This window comes from Meles meles, chromosome 3, assembly GCF_922984935.1.
Source record: "Meles meles chromosome 3, mMelMel3.1 paternal haplotype, whole genome shotgun sequence".
In the NCBI taxonomy this organism is placed as follows: Eukaryota; Metazoa; Chordata; class Mammalia; order Carnivora; family Mustelidae; genus Meles; species Meles meles.
Window position 1 is genome coordinate 143,392,704 of NC_060068.1, and position 19,468 is coordinate 143,412,171.

At 37.4% G+C, this 19,468-nt stretch overlaps 1 long non-coding RNA gene across 1 annotated transcript in view; it reads left to right on the plus strand.

Annotated features, from left to right (window-relative positions):
* Nucleotides 1–19,468, plus strand: part of LOC123939037 — a 54,236-nt gene that overhangs the window by 23,582 nt on the left and 11,186 nt on the right. The window contains exon 2 of the long non-coding RNA XR_006817805.1: nucleotides 11,279–11,536. This is a non-coding gene — a long non-coding RNA (uncharacterized LOC123939037). The remainder of the gene's footprint in view (nucleotides 1–11,278; nucleotides 11,537–19,468) is intronic.

Sequence of the window (19,468 nt, forward strand, 5' to 3'; positions counted from 1 at the left end):
TTTTATTGTTGGGGGCAAAGGAAATAGAGGTCAAGAGCAAGATAAAGACAGCAATGTGGAAAACATATATGAAGATATTTGCCCTTTTTGGCCAAATATAATAACAGCAAGCCAATGACTACATTTTGTTCTAAATTATAGTTAGTGGGCTTTTGCTATTGCATTTTTCATGAAAAAGTGGTCCATTTTTTTCATGGATTTATTTATTTTAGAGAAGGAGTAGGGCAGAGGGAGAGGAGGAGAGAATCTCCAGCAGACTGGCCGTTGAGTGCAGAGCCGCAGGTGGGGCTCCATCTCACGACTCAGATTGTGACCTGAGTGGAAATCAAGAGTCAGATGCTTAACCAATGGAGTCACCCAGCAACCCCCCAAAAATGGTCCTTTTTTTTTTTTTTTTAAGTTAAAGTAGCCACATAGGAGCTACTGGGCAATGATAAAAATGTTCATCTTCTGCAAATACTTCCTATGTGACATTGGACAACAATTAACTTTGGAATCTGTTCTTTTTATATGTAAAAAAGGGAATAATTATATTCCTGCCTACAGGGAAGTATTAGTGTGGGTCTCACAGGTGCCTTGTTTGGGAAAGTTCTTTCTAAGCTGCAGCAGTCTTTATGATCATGTACTATTTGTAATAGTAGTATATTTTTTTCCCTTTTCCTGCACCTAGCACAGTGTTGTGAACTTACAGGTACTTATTAAATAATTATGAGACAAACTGATAAATATGAGAAATTATTCTGAGAAATCCTAAAGCTCTAGCCAAATATAAGATCCTAATCATGAGATAAGATATTGCAAAGTTTAACTTGAAGGCTCTGGATGTCAGATTTCTAGACTCGTCTCTTGGTTTTTACCCTTGTGAGCTATGAGATCTTGGATATGTCCCTAAATTACTCTAAGCCTCAGTTTCATTATCTATAAAATGGGAGTGAATACCAATACCTCCCTCACAGGATAACTTTGAATATTGAATGAGGTAATTACTATGTAGTAGCATATACAGTGCCTGGCTTGAAATAAGCACAGAAGTTACATCTGTTTATTTGTAAGTTTTCAAAATCCCCATCCTGTATTCTCTTTAAAGTGTTTTATATTTCCATGTATATAAAATGGATATATTTTTCAAAAGTCTGATCATACCATATATATCGTTTTATATCCTCATATTTTCCCTTGCTTAAACTTAACATCATCTTGTGCTTATTTTTAGAAATCTAAATATGCAATGTCTAGTAAAATTTCTTTTTATTATATATGGCTTTAAAAGGATGAGCCCTGAAGCAAAATGTTCAGCCAGAAGTCTTTGGTTTGCCCAAGCAGATCAACCTTCCAACTGCCCCAGGCTGCATAAGTAAAGTACTGGCAGAACCTGAGCCATAACCAGAAGGATGGAGGGAGACTCATATACAGAGAGTGTAATGTCGGGCTTGGTCCCCTCATCTTATCATGAATGTGTCCTGGCCCCAGATTTGGAATACCTTGAAAATCTGAGAAGAAAGAAACTGCAAGTCAAAGGAGATAAATGTGACAGCTGGGGACTTAGAAAATTCTTATGTGTGAATTGTCTGACATGGCCAAGCATGAGAAGCTGAATGGATTTCTCAACTGGACCGGGACAAAGAGAAGATTGGCAGTAGGGCATGGGTGTACTAAACATCAGGGAGATGAACATGGACAAGGATATTTAAGTGGCAGTGCCACAACAGGAAAAGGGAGCAGATTTATATAAGAAAATTGTATTTCCCTCCACTGCTACTAATGTCTTTGAACTCATCCAAGAACAATTTGGAAAATGAAAACCTTAGAAAATACTAAATTTCTAGCAAAGTCAGAGGGCATTGGAGCACTGATATTTGTAGAATTACCATAAACAGTGACACAGTTGTTTTCTGTGACTGTTTCCCGAGAAGTATTGACTGCAGTTCTACTACAAATTATTGAAACCCATCATCTATTATTAGAATGTTTAACTTTTTCCTTGTATATTATTCTTAAAACTATTATGCTGAACAGATCTGTGCATTATTCTTTGACAACACCTTTAAAACTTTCTAAGGATAGCACCAGAATAAGCCAGAACAATTTAAAAAAGAACAAAGTCGAAGAATCTACCCTTCCTAATTTCAAACTTAGGGCAAACTTCAGTAATCAAGACAGTGTGATATTGGCATAAGGATGGATATACAGACCAGTGGAATAGAATTTAAGTCTGCAGAAATAAACCCTTGTATTTATGGACAATTGATTTTCAACAAGGGCATTAAGATAATTCAGTGGGGGGGAAAGAACAGTCTTCAGTGAATGGTACTGTGACAATTGGATATCCCTATACAAAACAATGAAGTTGGATGTCCTGCCCCATACCATATACAAAAATTAACTCAAAATGGATCAAAGACCTAAGTATAAGAACTAATAATGACAAACCTCTTAGAAGAAAACAAAGGAGTAAATTTCTGTGACCTTTGGTTAAGCACCGGTTTCGTAGACTTGACAGCGAAAGCATCAGCACCAATAGATAAATTAAACACCACCAAAATTAAAATCTTTTGTACTTCATAGGACATCATTAATAAAGTAAAAAGACAACCCACAGAATGGGAGAAAATATTGCAAATAAATATAAAGAACTTGTATCCAGAATATATAAAGAATTCCTGTAACTCAACAGTAAAAAGGCAAATAATATTATTAAAAGGTGAGCAAAGGATTTGAATAGACAGTTATTCAAAGAAGATAAGACAAATGGCTGATTAGTCCATGAGAAGATATTAAACATCATTTGTCATTAGAGAAATGCAAATCATAGTCAAAAGATACCACTTCACACGCATTAGGATGGTTGTCCTAAAAAGGATGAACAATATCAACCAGTAAGTGTTGATGAGGATGTAGAGAAAGTGGTACCTTCATATATTGCTTATGGAATTGTAAAATTTTGCAGCTGCTTTGAAAAACAGTTTGACAGTCCCTCAAATAGTAAACATAGAGTTATTATATAACTTGGAAATTCCACTCCTAGGTATTTACACAAGAGAAATGAAAAGGTTCACCCAAATTGTACATGAATGTTCATAGAAGCATAACTCATGATGGCCAAAAAGTGCAAACAACCCAATGCTCATTAATGGACAAATGGATAAAAGCAATGTGGTATAGCCATGCAATGGACTATTACTCCACCATAAAAAGGTATGAACGAATACATTCTACAACATGGATGTACTTTGATAACCTTATGCTGAATGAAAGAAGTCAGAAACAAAAAACCACATATTGTATGATTCCATTCATACTAATTGTTCAGAATAAGCAAATCCACACAGACAGAAAGTAGATTAGTGGTTTGCCAGGTACTGGTGGGATGGTAGAAAGGATACATATTTCTTTTTGATGAAATTTATTCTGAAATTAGATAGTGTTGATGGTCACTCTACACTCTAAATACACTGGCGACCAGTGGATTGTATACTCTAAAAGAGTAAATTGATTATTCACTCTGCTTTTAAATTAACACCCTAAGGATAAATTCTTAGCAACGAGAAGTTCTTTTTCATTTCCCTGAAATGGGATCCTAGGGAAGAGCTAAAAATAAATTTGGAGAATGGGTAGTCTGTACAGTTTCTTTCCTCTAAGAAACCTCAGTGTGTGCCATGAGATTATTCATGACCACTACATTGGAAGCCTATGAGATGAGGTCTTGAGATTGTCTGGAAAATACCGTTGCACTGGTTGAGGATGACTATGGTATAGATCATATGTCTGAGTGAAAGAAAGAGTTGGTAAATATGGAAGGAGAACTAGGGTGTAGATAGCAAGGCCTGTTGATGGGAAGGTGACCAGTTATTTTGGTTTGTCTGAGACTGTTCTGTTTTAGCACTCAAAGTCTCACATCCCAGGAAAACCTTCAGCCTCAGGCACACCTAGATGGTAGGTTGTCTAGTTGGAAGCAAGACAACAAGGACACTAATGGCTAGTAGTTACTGAGGACCTACCATGACACAGGCATTATGCTAAGGGCCCCTCTGCAGTATCTTTTTCAGTTCTCGCAGTCAGCTTTTCAGGTAATTACTGAGGTTAAGTTATCTGTTCTAGGTCATATGGTTTAAATAGAAGACCTCAAATTTCAATCCTAGTCTATAGAGTCAGAGCCTTTAGTCTTAACCACCAACTCAACTGAGAGATTGAGCCAATGCAATACTTTTTAAAACTAAAAAAATGAATTACTTATAAAGGGTGCTTTAAATTTAAAAATACTTTTTATGCCCAGGGTCCCATTCATCCCCCTTAAGAACCCATTCACTCATTTGTTCATTTATTCAACAAGTACTTATGGTGCTTACTTGGCACCAGACACTGTATTAAATGCTGAGAATAAATCCCAAACCTGCCCTCTGACTTCATGGAGCTCATTTTTGGTGGCAGGCCAAACATAAATAGCAAAATAAAATATCTGGCAGTTACACTAAGGATTATGAAGGAAACAGAAGCACATGGAAACTATCAGAGGTAAATCTATTTTAGGTAGGATGGCCGGGGGAGGCATCTATAAGGGAGATACATTTAGACTGGAGCTCAGATAATGAGGAACAACAAGTCCTGTGAAAAGCGAGGGAAAACATTCTTGTAGGAGAGAGGACAGTTTTTGCCCAAAGGTCCCAAAGCCACAAAGAGCTTTGTATGTTTGAAAATACCAGGAAAGAAGAGTCAGTGTTCATAGCGTATTTAGGAAGTAAAGCAGGAAATCTTATCTCAGATGTGTAGATGAGAAGTTGAGGTAGGGAGGTCTTAATCAGAGTTCCCAGTTATCGCTTAACCACGGGGCAGGACCCAACCTTCTGACTGAGTGCTGGGACTTGCCACTTTAGTCTTAGGTGGAAAAGGGTGATTTTTCATACAACTGTGATTTTCAAACATTTTAGGGACAGAAATTTTTTTCACATATAATCTCATATTGAAGCCTAATGTTCAAAACATATAAAGGGTGGCTTCATCTCCTGGGGCTGGAGGTGGGGCTCCCAATCCCGGGGGTTTAGTCCCGGATTCTCCCCACCCAACCCCCTTATGATAAGTCAGCCAAATTGAAACCCGAGTGACACTTTAAGCTTACAGAGTCACATCTTGAAGACTTCACACACATTTTCCAAAATGTGTAGAAAGGTTTTGTTTTTTGGTTTTTGTTTTTAGTTTTAATTCCAGTGTAGTTAACATACAGTGTTCTATTAGTTCAAGGTATACAATATAGTGATTCAGCAGTTCCATAGATTATCTGTCAGCTTCCCATTAGATTCTTAAAAGAAGTTTCTGTTTTGTGTATGGTGTTTTCACTTACATGTTAGCGAAGCAGTACACGCAGGTATTAGAATATGTAACATTATTAGAAGCGCATAACGGGCTGACTCTTAAGGAGCATGTATGTTTCTTTTGTATAGACGTCCTTTGATAATAACTGCATGAAACGTCCTAAAACAAAACTTACAGGTCAAACTGTCTATCCTGTAATGATCTCTTATTGGCTTCTAATATTAGTGCTTGGAAATTTCATTTTGTGCAGACAGGACATAATGATAAAATATGTCTTCCTTCACACTTTAAACATCAAAACTTCCTTATCTTAAATGCAGCAGCCAGAACCTTTGGAATTTCCACTTTGAAAGGCAGATGAGGCTATACAGCCCTGAACTTCAGCTGTATAAAATATATTTGTAACTTGTTAGAAGGGAAAGAACATTCTGGCAAGAGACAGAAATGCCTACAACCACCGTCCAAGTGCTTCTGGAATCATTTTAGTTCAAAACCCCCTTTAACTGTGGTGTCCACATCAAAATACCCTGCGTGGTCCCACTCTGGTATTGGCTATTGTCCAGTCCTCTGGGGATTAAGAGGCTGAAATAGTGAGAAGAGATTTCCTTAATATCTCCTCATTTTATTTTTCTTCCTTCACAGTCCAAGAATTGGAATAAGCTGGATTTAGAGGACTTGAGTGACAAAGTAAATTGTCTATAGTTAGAAGAGGGGCTTGGAGAGTTCCTGAGCACCATGTAATGAGCAGATTAGGAGTGAGCTGCCACAAATTTCTACTTCATTGACTCAGATCACAGTATATCCACATATCCATAGATCAGGGGACTGCCCTGTCTATGAAACTTAAATGGCCCTTGTTACTGACAGGAGTGTTTGCCAATTTCAGTTACTTGATTCATAATTCCTTCCAAATTCATGGCCATTTTTCTTTAAAAATATTTTTTGTTGAATGGGTTTCTTAACTCATCCTAGAAATATCCTGAACACGAATATCCATGATATCTTGGATTTGTAATTCTATTTTTTCCTAACATGCTTTAAAGAAAAGCTGTGACTACTGCAATAAAAAATATTCATTGTCAAATTAGCTAAAATCATCACTACTATTATTATTAGAAGATACTCAAATAACTTTTGGGGAAATACTGTTTATGTCTCTCATCTCCTCTTTTAATGAATAAGACTACAAGGTTTGTTTGGGAAGTCTTTACCAAAAAATGGAGTCTTTAGTGGGTTCTTACAAGATGAAAATGCTTTCTAAAATTGGATATGAGTTTGAAAAGGAGGATAATTTGATTAGAGAGAATTATATACACAAAGACAAAATTGAAATAGCATGGAATCCAAAATAGCTTAAATTACCTAGAACTAAGGTGAGAAAAGGGAATTCTCCTGTTAGGGAGAAAGAATCTAAGTTGAAGAAGGTATTGTAAGGCATGCAAAAAGGTTCATCTCCCACCAATACTAGAAGTCACTGTTCTAGAGAGAAAGATATCTCAATCAGATTTTCATTTTAGAAGGCGGACACTTATAGTGCAGAGTTAATACAGGAATTGGCGAGCTTTTCCTATGAAGACCTAGGTAGCAATATTTTATAATTTTTAAGCCATGTTGTCTCTATTGCAACTACTCAGCTCTGTTGTTGTAGCCTAAAAATAGCCAGAGGCAGTACATAGAGTAATGAGCATGGCTGTGTTCCAGTAAAACTCTATTTCCAAAAATAGGTGGCCATAGTTAGCCAACCCCTGTATCAGACTCAGTCCAAGAAGACCATTGGGTGGCTGCTGCAATATACAAACAAGAGGTGAGGAGAGCTTAATATGCAGGCAATAGCAATGAATTTAGAGGTAGGAAAAAAAGAAAAACTAGAAATAAGGCGCTTTCATTGCTAGTGGTATATAAGGGGATAGAGAAATAGTGGAGACAGAGATGAATCCTGGTTTACCCCAGAATCTCTTTTGACAGAGATGGGTAGATTGAACTACATGCATTGTCATTGTGTATATCAGAAGTGCTCAAATATTAGCAACTTCATGTGGTTTAATATGGTTCCACCTTATAGAAATACTAGAAGCCTAAGGTAAAAATCATTCTCATGTAAGAAGTAGAAAACTTACCTTGAGTATATGGTGACCAAAAATATCTGAAACAAGAATGTTTAGGAAAAAGGATCAAGTAAAGATTGTAGTATTGATGTGTGACCAGTTAATTAACCCCTTAAGGAATCTCATATAAATTAATAACCATGAAAATCTTAGAAAAATACGTGGCTCCTTCATGCAGGATTTGCCTAGCCATGCCTGATTCCCCGAACACTTCCCCAAATACACTTAGGGTCCCACTGGAGAATTCAACCATAACCCATTCTTAGGTTTAATGCTGACTTTCGGCAGAAGAGATTTAAAACCAAGCTTCAGTCTCTGGGACTCAGCAGATCATCCTCCACTGGGCTGCTCAGACATTGTGTAGACCCCTTTTAGACAAAGTCTAGTTCTTCATAGTCAGCCCGGCTACCTGCTGGCAAAAATCATAGATACCTGCCTTCTTTTTTGACTATTGCCTATCTTAACTATCCTCTTTCCAAACTCTATCTGCTTATAAGGAAGTCTCTTCCTCTGTTTGGGATCTCTGTGTCAACACCTGCTTACCTAAACTATTAAAAGCTCCTATGACTTTCATATTTTATATTCTACTTAACAGCCTTGACTTCTTTCAGCTACGGTATCTGAATGTCCTCCCTGCCTCCCCTTCCACTTCACCACTCCGCTGGCAGAGTTAGTTTCACATCATGGGTTTCCCTTCCCATTTTGCTGGAGTAAATTAGAAAAAGCTGAGCCCTCTTTGAGATTTGATAACATCAGGTTGTGCTCTAATCATAAGCCATGTTAGAAACTAATACTGCTTTGTGTGGAAGGAATTTGAATACACACACACACACACACACACACACACACACACACAATATACCAGTGTGTGGGAGTATGGTGGGAAAGTATTAGGAAGAGATGGGAGGAGAAATGAAAAAATGTTCATCATCACTAGCCATTTGGGAGATTAAAATTAAAACCACATTGAGATACCACCTTACACCAGTTAGAATGGTCAAAATAAGCAAGACAGGAAACAATGTGTGTTGGAGAGGATGTGGAGAAAGGGGAACCCTCTTACACTGTTGGTGGGAATGCAAGTTGGTGCAGCCACTTTGGAGAACAGTGTGGAGATTCCTCAAGAAACTAAAAATAGAGCTTCCCTATGACCCTGCAATTGCACTACTGGGTATTTACCCCAAAGATACAGATGTAGTGAAAAGAAGGGCCATCTGTACCCCAATGTTTATAGCAGCAATGGCCATGATCGCTAAACTGTGGAAAGAACCAAGATGCCCTTCAATGGATGAATGGATAAGGAAGATGTGGTCCATATACACTATGGAGTATTATGCCTCCACAGAAAGGATGAATACCCAACTTTTGTAGTAACATGGACGGGACTGGAAGAAATTATGCTGAGTGAAATAAGTCAAGCAGAGAGAGCCAATTATATGGTTTCACTTATTTGTGGAGCATAACAAATAACATGGAGGACATGGGGAGATGGAGAGGAGAAGGAAGTTGACAGAAATTGGAAGGGAAGGTGAACCATGAGAGACTATGGACTCTGAAAAACAACCTGAGGGTTTTGAAGGGGCGGGGGGTGGGCAGTTGGGGGAGCCAAGTGGTGGGCATTAAGGAGGGCACGTATTGCATGGAGCACTGGGTGTGGTGCAAAAACAATGAATACTGTTATGCTGAAAAGAAATTTAAAAAATTGATTATCTACTCAAGACCAAATTATTTGTCAAATAGTGATGATACCTCTCATCTTAAAGGAGATATCCTTTAAGATATCTTGCATCTGAACCCATTTTTGGCAGAGTTTTTTAGAATATGGGATTCACCACTGCCATTCATTCTGACTGAGGTAGTCAATTCATCTCTGAGAGAAACTTCAAAGTTTCAAAAATCCATACATCTAGAAAACAGTTCCTGTTGGCTTGTTTCTTCCCTTAGAAGAAAATCAAATGTTTACTCCCTCCCCCAAGTCTTTGACAAATCCTTACATGAGAAATAGCTGGTAGCCAAAATAGCCACAAAGAAAGTTTTCATCTTTTCCCAAAAGGAACAATGCGATTCATCCACCAGAGTTCCCTCTGTCAAGAGCTTCCCAGCAGAATCTTGGAGGCTCAACTCTCTTGAACTGAGGGTTCTACCCATTATGAGAAACTGAGACCCCATTATGAAGTCACCTTGCAAATGATTTGTTTACATGTGACACCAAGGACAAAATCACCGGGTCACTGAAGACCAAGAATATTCTGCAGGCCAAAATATTTCATTTGTCATAGGCTATAGGGCTGTGGTATGATACCACAATTTAACACTGATTTGTTTGATTGTTAAATTATCACTGGTTCCAGAGAAGTACATTCTGTTTTTTAACTAGCAAGAAGAAACAAATGTGAAAAAGATTAACTTAGAGTGAGTAATTCTGGAGAACTTTAAAAAATTTATATGTCTGTCTTTAACACCTACTCCCTCCCACCCAAAGATTCTAATTCAGTAGGTCCAGAGTATGACTCAGATAACACACACACACACACACACACACACACAAACACACACACACACACACACACACTGCATAGTAGAGTCTGATTCACCTCTGCACTTGAGAACCAATGGATTAGGATACCACAATTTTATACTAAAGGGCTAATTTTCCGGGTCTTTTCTTCCTTTCTGCCTAATGGCAATTTTTCTGTCTTAGTAGAGCAATCTATTTATCCTTTTTTATTGCAATAGCCACTCCTACTTTCCTAGTCATAACATCTACTATTATATTTAACATAAAGTATATTAAAGAAATATCCAGGATGTATACATGGAAACTCAAGTCTATTATGTGTGATTTCTGTTATAATACTTGGATTGCATGACAAGGCAGAGATCTGGAGATCATGAAAAATCAATAATTCTGTATTGAAGATTGTGTTATGACAAGGTGAAATAGGGCTTAGTTCAGACTGCTACTAAACAAAGACATGAAATTTAACTCTTAAGGAAGGATGTGTTATCCTAAAAATATGATCAGTTCTCACATTTCCCAGGAATACCAAGTTCTCCTAAGCACTAGGAGTTTGAATAATAAAGATGGACTATCTTAGAACAGATCATTATTGCTACAGTGTGACCAAGATTCTTTGCTTGACTAACTTAATTGGGCTCCTGATCTCCTAAGGCTATGTGGGCAATTGCTTGTAAAACTTTGTTTTCGTAAGAACCCTGCTAAGTCAGTTTAACCACAATTACCTTATACAAATATAATTATTTTTACATTAATTGACTGACAAATAAAAGCATAAGATATTTGCCAGGACTTTTTTAAAGATTTTATTTTAAAATTGTAAAATATTTGAAGTGTACACTGTGATGATTTCATGTACATTTTTATTGGGAAAGGGTTTTCCCCATCTAGTTAGTTAACACATCCATCACATAGTTATCCTTGGAGGTTTTTTTGTTACTGTTTTTGTTTTTGGTGAGAACATTTAAGTTCCACTCTTAACAAATTTCTATTATACAATACAGTGTTTTCCACCATAATCACCATGTTTTACATTAGAACCTCAGCACTTAGCATCTTATAGCTGAAATTTTCTTAGTATGATTGGCTGAATTTAAACCTGGGAAAACAGACTCCAGAGCTCACCAACTTAACCACGGTGTTTTGTAACTTTTTGGCTCAACATAAAGTGTTCACTGAGGACAAAAACAATCTTACTCATCATTGCCCCCCACCCAGCACCCGGCACATGATGTGTGAATAAGTGCTGATTAAGAGATTATGAGCAAACAATTTTCTAAACATTTGACATGTCAAACAATGGAATTTCCCAGTAGTTATAAAAATGTGTTGTCATAATGTCTTTCAGGAGAAGAATATATCCACCCATCTGTGAGGTGAGAGTATCTCAGAATCCTCTGGGCAGAAGACAGTCCTGGGGGCTGCTGTTGCCTGGGGTAAGAACAAGAACACCAAAGAAAGGTAGATCCAGAGGCAAAGGCAAGGACAAAAGGCAAGAGGCAAGTGCTATGCTTGTGGGGCTGAAATGGCCAAGGACAGTGGAATGGAATCAAGACAGATGATCCAGCATTGCCAGCCTGGCCTCCTCTACTTGCATCGTATTCAAGTAAGAGAATTCACCTTGATTACTGCTTAGTGATTTAAGATGGTAAAAGCATGCTAGAAATATTTGCTGAGCTGAGAGAAGGCTTCATTTAGGAAAAGAAAATTTAGAACCAGAAAGTGGAAACTGGGGTACAAGACCTCAAACCCCTCAGGAGTACTCCCTAGGCTGCTGGTATGGATTTTAAAATACTTAAAGCCCAGAAGAGCTTATTTAAACTCACAGCCTGAAATATATAGGTTCTCCTTGATACAGTAACTGATGACAAGGCTTTTCAGTGTTTTATAGGGGCAAAAGGAGGCAGGATAACCAAATACTACCCATGTTCCTACAACTACTAGTGATTTTCCAAGCACATTCTAATAACAATAATGATAATCTAATATTAATAATAATAACAGTAGCAGCTACAATAGCATTTATATGATTTAACATTTTTAACATTGTTACATGTTCTGGGTACTTCCCTTCCATATGCTATCTTTTAATTCTTATAATAGGTTTTTTTTTAAGTTTTTATTCAAATTCCACTTAGTTAACATATAGTGTAATATTAGTTTCAGGTGTACAATATAGTGATTCAGCAGTTCCCTACATCGTTTGGTGTTCATCACAAGTGCCCTCCTTCATCCGCATCACCTGTTTCACCCATCCCCCCACACCATCTCCCCTCTGGTGACCATCAGTTTGTTCTCTGTAGTTAAGAGTCTGTTTCTTGGTTTGTCTCTCTCTCTCTCTCTTCTGTTTGTTTGTTTGTTTGTTTCTTAAATTACACATATGAGTGAAATCATATGACTTATTTCGTTTAGTGTAATACTCACTAGGTTCATCCATGTTGTTGCAAATGGCAAGATTTCATTCTTTTTAATGGCTGAATAATATTCCATCACATACATATTATATATATGTATAATGTATATATATATATTATATGTATGTGTATATATATATACATATTACATACACGTGTATTACCTATATGTACCATATCTTCTTTATCCATTCATGGATACTTGGGCTGTTTCCATAGTTTGGCTATTGTAGATAATGCTGCTATTAACAATTGGGGGTATGTATTTCTTCAAATCTGTATTTTTGTATCTTTCGGGTAAACACCTAGTAGTGAAATTGCTGGGTAGTAGGGTAGTTCTATTTTTGACATTTAAAGAACCTCCATACTCTTTACAAAGAGCGGCTATACCAGTTTGCATGCCCACCAACAGTGTAAAAATGTTCCCCTTTCTCCACATCCTTGCCAACACCTTTCATTTCTTGTGTTGTGTTGATTTTAGCCATTCTGACAGATGTGAGGTGATATTTAATTGTATTACTCTTGAAAAGTAAGTATTACTGGTACCATATTTAAGCCTATGCAAAAGGAAGTTCTTCCCCTGGTCCCCCAAGTATTACACATAGGCCTAGCTATTATTCCCATTTTAAAAATGTGGTAGCCATTCTGAGATGATGAGTGACTGATTTATGATCATAAGCTGAGGTGGAGTTGAGGCCAGCACTCTTTGACATGAGCACCAGTGTCCTTCCTACCACAGTTTCCCATCATATATGTTCTGACAGGACCCTCCCTTCAACTCAGTGAAGTACAGTTACTTCTATTTGCTTTTTTACCAACTGATGAGGACTTCTGACTCCAAAAGCTGAGGTAACTGGCCCAAAGTCCATGGCACAGTCAGTCCTTAATTCATCTTTTGACTCTGAATCCAATGCCCTTTCCATCTGCAAAATGGGGGTAGAAGTACCTATTTTATATAGTTGTTAATAATATTAAGTGAGTTTATATACACAAAGCACCTAGATGAGTACCTGACAAATAGAAAGGTCTTTACATATTTGCTGTGATTATTCTCACTCCTTCTGGCATTCTTGCTTGGAAAGTGATTTTTCTGAAGCATGGGTCTGCTTAGATAGTGCCTGCTTATGATGCCATGCCAGTCCTTGCAGGATGGAGGCTGAGTGGCTCAACACTGCACTTATTGGTCTGCTCTACCCTGGAGCACCTCCATAGCCTCAGAGACCACCCAAACTCCATCGTCTCCCCTCAGCCACATACTGCTTGCTTCATGTCCAGTGAACTTTTCACTCCATCTAAGTCAGGCTAGTTTGATGCCTACATCGTGTACTCCACTGCCTCTCAACTGTTTACTCAGCAAATCCTATTTTTTTTTTCCACAAGATAGGCTCACCTAATCATCTCACAGTCTTCTGTCACCCTTTTGTGTCCTATCAGCCTACATGCTTCATAGGAAGGCAAAATGACATGTATGTCATTTGCTGTATGGAACTCCTCCCTACTGGCCTGAAACCCGAGGACCCTGAATGGGGTTTACCTTTTAACTCTTGCAGTCTTTTGAGGTAGACCCTATTAACATTTCCTTTAAAAAAGGAGTCGGAAACAGAAAAAAGTTAAGTACATTTTCCAAGATCATGTAACTAGTAATTGATGAGGCTATTGCTGAAACCCAAGTCTGTGACTTCAAAGTACATCTTCTTCACATCTATGCTGATTTATTATTCTCTTTCATTTATGAAACATAGCCTCAAAGAGAGTTTAGAGTGTCACTTACATTGCCTACCCATTAGTTGAAAATTTTTATTACCATGTATGAGAAGTCTCTAAAGAATATTAATAATTTTCATACTGAATCAAAATGAAGAGGTTAGACCACATTCTTCATTCCCTGATGAATAAGTAAAGAACATTGGCATTTTGTAATAATACTAGCTAAATGTCCTAGAATTCTTACTATGTACAAAGGGCTATTTATAGCCCTTCGCAAAAAAAAAAAAAAAAATGCTATGGCATTTATGCTCATAGCAATTCAATGAGGTAGGTATTATCATTATTCTCATTGTATAAATTATTCTCATTGTATATTCGCAAGGTCCAGAATATCCGGAAAACTAAAGTGATGTGTCCTAGTGTGACAGCGACAAAACTGGGAACTAACAGAATTCTTTCTGACTCTAAGGCCAGTGCACTTCGACATTATGCTCCATTGACTCTATTTAATAATGGTTTGTATCTAAAATTCTTAAAACCAGCTTTGACACTTAATAAGGCAAATACTCAGGTATATAACAAAATTGTGTGGCATGTCAGCTTTATCTCTGATGAGTCTAGATAGATGTTTCTAAATCATATCTTTTAGATATTAAAAAATGTATGGAAGAGATTTTATTTTTTTTCTTTTTTATTTATTTTCAGCGTAACAGTATTCATTGTTTTTGCACCACACCCAGTGCTCCATGCAATACATGCCCTCCCTATTACCCACCAATTTTGACAGAGAAAAATTCATCTCAATTTTGAGAGTACGTAAGAGTAGTAATACTATACCACATGTTGTAAAATGACCATTTTCCTTAATTAAAAATTAATTTTGGAGGGGGAAAGATCTGATTTTTGTTTTGGTTCTTCATCTGTGCTGGCTGATGTGGGGTTTCCCATCAAGGCTTCAAATCAAACTAATGATCAGTTTAGACTCACTCAGCAATGCTATGATTGCTCTTGTGGGGTGAGAATGGAGTATAAAAGAGGGCCTGAGACTGGGAAGAGGATCATAATAATGAGAATTTGTTTGTTAAATGATGCTAGGCCATATTCAGTACTCCATAAATATAGAAGGGACAAATTATATATTTTTGTATTCTTTAAATCTTGTCTCAGTCATAAATGACAAGTGGAGTCAATGTTGATTTCTACCCAATGAAGTAAGAATATTCTATTTACTCAAATAGATCAAGAGTAGACTATCTTTTTGGCAAGAGAGTTTTGCATCAAAGCAGAACCTAGATGATTGCTTCTCAGAGATCTCACAGGAAGCTTTCTTACATTTGGATTAGATGAGCTTTATGGTCACTCCAACACTCAGATTATGTGACTCAGTGATTCCTCAATTGAGAGAAAAATGCATTAAAACAAAAACTTGCTTATCTTTAAGATGAAAAAAAATCTCAGAATTTCCTAAGCACAGTTTCTAGGATCATAAGGAGCTATTGCTCCCATGCTGCTAAAAGCAGCCAAGGGCAGTAAGGTGGAGTCGAGAGAAGTGACCTGCTATTATAAGCCTAGCCCACTGAGGCTTGCATTATATCCTAGCCAGATGTGTCATCTTTATTAACAAATGGCTGCTTCCGGGAGCAGTGCCCTAGAACGGGTTTAAAAGATTCAGTGAATCATGGGAAAAATTTCCGTGTGACAGGATTACATAATATAACCTAAATTAATACTAATTTACATTTGGATGACACATAAACAATTCCTAATGCTTTCATATATACTATGTTACATGATTCACATAAGTGTCTGAGAGAGGTATTACCATCTTCTTTATTTTATAGAGGAGGAAACTGGGTCTTAGCGAGGTTAATAACTTCTAAGATCTCAGAACTAGTAAATGTTTAAAATAAATTTTAAAGATAGGTTCCTTAGTTCAGTACTCTCTCTCTCTCTTTTTTTTTTTTTTTGCAATAGAGTCATTTTCATGTGAGTCTGATGTAGTGATCAGTATAGCTATTAGCAGCAGCTGTCTTAGCCCTTTACCCAGAGTTCTCTTCAACTGAAAGTCTGCCGGATTTGTTTCCAGACTGGACACAGAACAGAGGAATCCATTCACTGGTCTTGGTTGGCAAGACTTATGCAATAAGCCATGCTCTACAGTGATGTATGGCTTTCTTGGGAGCCCAGATTTTATGGTATAAGTAAAGCTAATGGGGAAGTTAGCTGGATATATTTTGGGAATATACCTGTTCTCAGTTGGAATCTACTTATTCAAGCTTCCTGAGGGGAAGATCACCGGCTTCCTCAAACCGAGAATGACGGTACATGTGGGTATCTTAAGAATACAGTGGTGCGAAGCTGGGCTTTTCCTGTGCTTGGTCCATGGTGTCTTTGTCTCCAAATAGGACTAACATTTAGAAGCCAAGTAACGTTTGATGGCCAAGAGCTAGAGACCTCCATTGCATTCAGTATCGGGGGGGCATACTTAGCTAATGATACCATCAACTGCACCACCATTGTCCAAAGGGTGGGCAGCTCTTGCACTTCTTATAGTGCCTAGTATTAGGCAGTAACTTAACAAAATGAAACATTCTTTATATATGCTTCTTGCTAAATGCTACCAGGACTTAACTATGCAAAACGATGATTTCAAGGAACCACTCTATGGATCTGTGCCTGTGACACTGGCAGCTCCTCTTGCCTTTGGAGTTCACAGGCTAGCAGACATTCTCTACACCACCAACGGACATAGTGCCGTTGGCCTGGAAAGGCTGTGCAGCAGAGAGCTCACATTTCTCTCTCCGTGAGTAAATAAAAACAGCTAAAATCTGTCCCGATGGGCTGCTCTGGGGATAGGGATTTCGATACTGCCTAGGGAACATCGTGCTTAAGTATTTAAGAACGGGTCAAACAGAGCTCTTGTCTTTCATAACTCTGCCATTTCCTACTAGTGTTGGACTACATATCAGTCTTCACTGAACTTTATTTTTCTTAAGTGGGAAAGCAGATTTATTCACTAATTTAATTCTCTCTTTTTTTCTTTTTCTGAGCTCCGATCATGCCCTAGAAATAAATTAAGTGCTAGATTTTCCATGGTAAATACTATAAATATCTTGCTTATATTCTCATAAATTTAGCACTAGGGTTGTTTATGAATTAAATGAGTTTATGATGTAAAGCATTTAGTATAGGGGGGCGCCTGGGTGGCTCAGTGGTTTAAGCCTCTGCCTTCGGCTCAGGTCATGATCTCAGGGTCCTGGGATCGAGCCCCGCATCGGGCTCTCTGCTCAGTGCGGAGCCTGTTTCTCCCTCTCTTTCTGCCTGCCTCTCTGCCTACTTGTGACCTCTCTCTCTGTCAAATAAATAAATAAAATATTTTTTTAAGATTTTATTTATTTATTTATTTGACAGCGAGAGAGAGAGAGATCACAAGCAGGCAGAGAGGCAGGCAGAGAGAAAGAGAGAGGGAAGCAGGCTCCCTGCCGAGCAGAGAGCCCAATGCGGGACTCGATCCCAGGACCCTGAGATCATGACCTGAGCTGAAGGCAGCGGCTTAACCCACTGAGCCACCCAAGCGCCCGATAAATAAAATATTAAAAAAAAAAAAAAAGAAAAAGAAAAAGCATTTAGTATAGGACATGGTCCAACGTTTTCTTCAACTAACATTAATAAACTCAGAAAGTATAAAAACTGTCTTAAAAATTCTGAAAGAGTTCTCAATTACAGTTTTTCTCTGTGTCTTCAAGGGCTATATTTAGGACAGATAAGAGGGTAAATAATATGGTGTGAATCTAAGCTTGTTAAAAATAAGAAGTTTTAATAGAGTCCCCCATTAATAATGGCCTTTGCACTCAACAGGTTCAAGAAGAAGCTGCATGAATCCATTTTAGGATGCCTATAAAGACAATTTCTGCATTGAGCGTAAGGATTGTAACCATCAGTGTTTTATATTTTTTAACTATAATAATAATTCTTATTGAGTTTATTATGTGTTATTATTATGTACTATGCCATGAACATTCTAAGCACATATTATCCATGAACTTATAATCCCTGTAAAAATTCTACTAGGTGGGTAAACAGAATCCTAACATAACCAATGAGGAAGAGAAGATAAGCCAGAGAAATTCAAAACTTGCCCAAGTTCAAACAGGTATCCAGTGGAGGAGCCAGGAAATCTTATTGTTGCCCAATATAAGAAATAAATAAAAGGGAAGTATATCTGAATTGAAGAAGGAATAGAAGGTTCTGACCTGTGCCTGCTTTCAAGCTCGGGCAACCCCAAGAGCTTCCTAGTCTTCCTTACAATAACATTTAAAGATCACTGGTCTTCTTGAGTAGTTCTTAAATGCTACTACTTGGTTCAGCTGAGACTTTTGGGGAAAAATAAGAACCATTAAGTAATAAAAACAGTATATGATTACAACTATCATTTCATGTTATAAAGTAATTATGACTGTAGATTAGGGATGCCTGGGTGGCTTAGTCAGTGGGGCATCTGACTCTTGATTTTGACTCAGGTCATGATCTCAGGGATGTGGTATTAATCCCTACATCGGGCTCCCTCCTCAGCGGGGAGTCTGCTTGAGATTCTCTCTCCCTCTCCTTCTGGCCCCCCTCCATACACACTCTCTCTCTCTCTCAAATAAACAAATTTAAAAATAAAGTAGGTTATAATTTTTATTAAATTTTTATATAAAAAAGTCAACCCTTTATTAGTCTCCCAATAGTTACTTTTTTTTTTTAGGTTACTGTGTATGCTGGTTATTTCAAGAGATTAGGGAGGAAAGAAAAAAAAGACAAAAAAAAATATTCTTATGGCATAATATTAAGCAAAATGGAATATAAAATCGCATTTATAATATTACTGCCAAATGGAAACTGTATCATGGTATATGGAAAAAATGATGAGAGGTTTCCTGAAAATTGTGGATGATTTTTCTTGTGTTGAATTTTTATTGTTTTTTTTTTACTTTATTTTGTAATAAATAATTATTAAAAAGAAATTTAATGGTCTATGATATCCAGAAATCTCTGAATTCCTGGTTCAGTATTTGACGTCCTTTTTTTCTTTTTGAACGATGGTTTCTGTCAGTCACAACATGCACTTGATTCTGTGCTTTGTTCTTCATGGGAAGTTTCAATGAGAAAGTGGAACTGTTCTGACCAGTTGAGTGATATAATGCCCTACCCCACCCTGTATTCCTCCCTCTATAATCTGGGCCCCTATATGGACTAGTTTCCTGCTCCATTTAGCACTATTTTAGAAGAGTAAGTCTCTGTTCTTGAGGAAAGCATGTCAAAGAGGCCTCTAGATACTGGAGAAGGAAGAGAATGCCATAAAGGCAAACATATTGATGCTTTTCACTTAGCAGAACTCAAATTCAAATTGATATCAGAGAAAACCAACTTCTTCT